Source organism: Pseudomyrmex gracilis, unplaced genomic scaffold, assembly GCF_002006095.1.
Source record: "Pseudomyrmex gracilis isolate BER0280 unplaced genomic scaffold, ASM200609v1 scaffold_1913, whole genome shotgun sequence".
Lineage (NCBI taxonomy): Eukaryota > Metazoa > Arthropoda > Insecta > Hymenoptera > Formicidae > Pseudomyrmex > Pseudomyrmex gracilis.
Window position 1 is genome coordinate 1 of NW_018022497.1, and position 4,811 is coordinate 4,811.

Below are 4,811 nucleotides of genomic sequence, written 5' to 3' on the forward strand. Positions count from 1 at the left end.
TCTTCCTGTCACTAACAGATTAATACGCATCAACGTCAAATAATACTACTCTCAATGTGTTGAAATAATACCACTCTCATCACATAGATAGCAGCACTAGTAGCCCATATAAACATGGCTGACGGTCAAACCCCCTCCCGCACCATGGCTTCACTCCCCGCGCCTATAATATCCCTTAATGCTCCCTCCTTTATCTCCATGGCCATTTACCCAGCAAACATCACGTGTCAGCACGCCGTGAAAAGCATGCCATATGAACAATATGTTGGTACATAGCATTGAGACCTTGTTTATGCAAGCAATAACCGTTAACTTATTATTATACACATTCGGCAATTTTGTAAACAAAAACATTGAAATCGTATAGTTTATTGGTTTTAATATAAGATAACGGTTATTGCCCGCACAAACAAGGCTATACTGTGTTGTGAAAAAGGTGCATTTTGCAATTTGTGCTCGGCAAATTGGATATATAATTATATTGGATATGTAAAGTAAGTATACACACACACACATTTATAATTTTATATATTTGGCTTATATACACATTTTAACATATATATGTACATGTATGAATATGTGCAAAATTTCTATTTTCAATAAGTTAGTGATACTTCTATAACCTCATTAATATAACCTCTTCTAACCACTCTTCATATAATCTCTTCAAAATCTTTTAGTTGGTGTGCATCAGTTTTACAGTTGAAGAAAAGACAAGGCTACACTATATTGTACGAAGGAAGGTCTACGTGCATTTCTGCAATTCTGTGCCCAGCAAAGTGGATAAATAGTCTATTGGATATATAAGGTAAGTACACACACACACATTTATAATTTTATATATTTGGCTTATATACACATTTTAACATAAATATGTACATGTATGAATATGTGCAAATTTCTATTTTCAATAAGTTAGTGATACTTCTATAACCTCATTATTATAACCTTTTCTAACCACTTTTCATATAATCTCTTCAAAATCTTTTAGTTGGTGTGCATCAGTTTTACAGTTGAACAAAAGACGAGGCTACACTATATTGCACGAAGGAAGGTCTACGTGCATTTCTGCAATTCTGTGGTCAATTTGAATATAAGAATATAATATAATTAAACATAATATAAGGATATATAAATACAATATGTATCATAAATACTTATATACATACTTATATACATAATATTATAAATATTATGTATATTATAAATTTATGTATATTATAAATATTGAATATATTCTAAATAAAGAAATATTTTTAAAATTGTTTTATTTATATTTTAACTGAAAAATCTTAACCTAAGCTAAAAGCAGGATTTAGCACTGATCAAGAATTGTGTGTCTGCATGATGCCGGCATTCTAAAGTGCATTCTGCTTACACAAAGCTCGCATAGAGTGTTGAGCATAACGTGTCGTCGCGATGCTTGCCAGATGGACCTGTATCTGGCAGTCACAGAGACAGCACGCCATGGAAAGCATGCTTGCATAATGCCGGCACGTTGCCATCATTTTGTTTGCTGAGTACTTAACACATTGCGGACGGGTCACGAGATATCTCGTTTTTAGAAAACTAAACGTTGCGGACGGGTCACGAGATATCTCGTTTTCAGGTTTTTTTTATTTAGTCGGCAACTGAGCAAGGAGCTGCAAATGTTTCTGTTATGTTACGATGGTAACGAAGTCTCTCGCATTCCGAAACAAAAGCGAAACAACTGAATCATTCCTAAAATGTAAGAAAAAACAGTCATTATAGCCATTGCCGGCTGATCTGTGCGGATCGTCGTACGTATCGTATCTTATAAAGTGTTTTATTGATCTACATTTTAGAATTTCAAACTTCGTGTTTTAAATTTGGAAGGTAACAGTTTTTTGAGTATTATCTATATTTTCAATCTATCTGTTACTGATAATTGATAACAAAAATTTATTTTATGAATTAGCCCTCTATAAAAGCAGCGAAATGACGCATAGATGTAAAATGTACAAAATCTTAATAATATACAGATATATGAACTATATGTATACTATTATTTAAAAATACTAAATGCAAATTAAGTAATCTGCGTATCCGCTTTCTGTTACATGCCAAGCATGTTTTTGGAGCGTTCGAAAATCTGCGGTCTTTGAGGGCGTGTTGAACGCGCAGCGCCCCGTCCTCAATGTGTTAATATTTAACATTGACAAATAACATGTGTATATGTATATATGTGTTTAATAGATGGATCTATTAATGTCTCCGGTAAATGGAAGGAACGTATATTGTAAAAATCTCGTTTAAAAAAATATATGTATATTTAATATTAATATTTATATGTAGCCACTAAATAAATATAATTCTATTATATTAATATTTTATTCTATTATATCTATATAGATCTATATATATAATAGAATAAAAAAAATATATGTATATATTTATGCTCAACACTCTATGCGAGCTTTGTGTAAGCAGAATGCGTTTCAGAATGTTGGCATCATGCAAACACACAAGTCTTGATCAGTACTAAATCCTGCTTTTAGATTAGGTTAAGATTTTTTAGTTAAAATGTAAATAAAACAATTTTTAAAATATTTCTTTATTTAGAATATATTCAATATTTATAATATACATAAATTTATAATATACATAATATTTATAATATATATAAAGTATTTTTATGATACATATTGTATTTATATATCCTTATATTATGTTTAATTATATTATATTCTTATATTCAAATTGCTGAGCACAGAATTGCAGAAATGCACGTAGACCTTCCTTTGTACAATATAGTGTAGCCTCGTCTTTTGTTCGACTGTAAAACTGAAGCACACCAACTAAAAGATTTTGAAGAAATTATATGTAGAAATATCACAACTTTATTGAAAATAGAAATTTGCACATATTCATATATGTACTTACACATTTATGTTAAAATGTGTATATAAACCAAATATATAAAATTATAAATGTGTGTCTGTGTACTTACTTTATATAAATAAATGATGATGGGTGTAATCAGCTTCAAATTTTTTAAAATGAAATAATGTTTAGACATTAACAATGGCTGTTTGAAGCAAAACACTGATGATGATGTGTATGTAAAAGTGTGTTACTTTATTTGAGAAAACTAATATATAACGTTTTCAGTCTTTGAATTAGGCTTTTTTTAATGTAAGTAAATAAATAGTAGTGTTTGTTACTTTGTAACTTGCTGAGCGCAATTATGTGTAGTTGCGTAGAGTTTGTTTCAAGAACTCTATAACTATGTTCACACGTATGAGATAAACACCACTATTTGTTTACTTATATTGAAAAAGGCCTAATTCGAAGGCCGAAAACGTTATATATTAGTTTTCTCAAATAAAGTAACACACTTTTACATACACATCATCATTAGTATTTTGCTTCAAACAGCCATTGTTAATGTCTAAACATTATGTAATGTTACTTTATAAATCCAATAGAATATATATCTTTCTTCTTTTTTGCTATTTTGGCTCTTGCCCCAATGAGAGAGGAGCATATGCCAGTCTTTGTTTAATATAGTAAATTTTGTTTCAGACTGAGCTGTGTGTGTTATGTATAGAAACTAGTTAGGAGCAGGTGGTATGAAAGGAGGAATTAATAGGGTAGGGATTTGAAAGAGGGGGAACAGGTGCGATTGAGGGGGGATGTTATGCTCATATAGGAGGATTACACGTTAACGTTGGTAGAATTGACAAAAGAGAGCAGAGCAAACATGGAACTAATATTTGAAGAGAAAGCCACCTCCATTACATTGTATGGAGGGCTTAAGCCATTATGAAACAGATCCATGAGCAGTTTATCTGACGCAGTCTTATTCTTAGGGCAATAGAGGAATACATGGTTAATGTCTTGCGACTGATGGCCGCAAGAACACGCAGCACTGTCCACTATACCCTTATCGCTTAAATGTTCGTTCACCGCTGTATGGTGTGAACGAATTCTTGATATAAGAGTTACAAGTTGGCGCGGTAAGAATTTTTTCTTGTTGGCTCTAGAGAACCACGGTTTATTTAGCAGTTCTTGAATGAATTCAAAGTATCTACGTCCCTTACTTTGGGCTTCACGGAGTAAATATTCTCTAGATTGTTGTAGTGTTTGTGATTTGATAATGGGGAACAGAGATGAAACGTCCTGTTTTTCAACTGGTTCAGGTAGAGATAAGGAAAGTTTGGCGTTTGTATCCGCGCGATCGTTTCCGCCATAATGACCAGAGATCCAAACAAATCTAACCGCTACATTTTTCTTTCTCATTTCCAAATCGAGTTTTTTTTATTAAGTATAGTGTCAGGTTGCAGACCCTTAGGGTCCGTGGCCTCCAGGCATCGCATAACACTGAGGGAGTCAGAAGCGATAACCGCAGACTGGAATCCAAACTCATCGACATATTGCAGGGCGCACTGGACCGCTCTTGCCTCTGCTTCGAAGATTGTAGCCCCGGAGTGTATACGTTCGTAATAAGGTCAGGGACTTCAGAGACCACCGCGAAGCCCACCGCAGTCGGGGGGTTTTTAGATGATTTCCTAGCTAACGACCCATCTGTAAAGAAAACGCGTGTAATACCTAATTCAGACAAGTATTCTTCGAACAAGATTTGAGGGGACTCAGCACTACGTATGCTGTGCTCAATCTCGGTGTCCACGCTGCACTTATGATACTGAATACCGAACGGAAAGGATAGGTGTCCCGGTAGGGAATACTTTTTAACATTAGCAACCAGGTGGGAAAGTTCGTTACTAACCTCGAAGAGGCCAAACCGGTTGTCATCGCACGTGGGGACCCAGTCCGCAAGGGTCTTGTCT

The 4,811-nt window shown here is 33.9% G+C and overlaps 1 long non-coding RNA gene across 1 annotated transcript; it reads left to right on the forward strand.

The window, feature by feature from the left end:
- Positions 1 to 191: 191 nt before the first annotated feature.
- On the forward strand, positions 192 to 1,146 carry LOC109862524. Its single transcript, XR_002251149.1, has 3 exons — positions 192 to 494; positions 681 to 808; positions 992 to 1,146. It is a non-coding gene; the product is annotated as an uncharacterized LOC109862524 (long non-coding RNA).
- Positions 1,147 to 4,811: the final 3,665 nt, after the last annotated feature.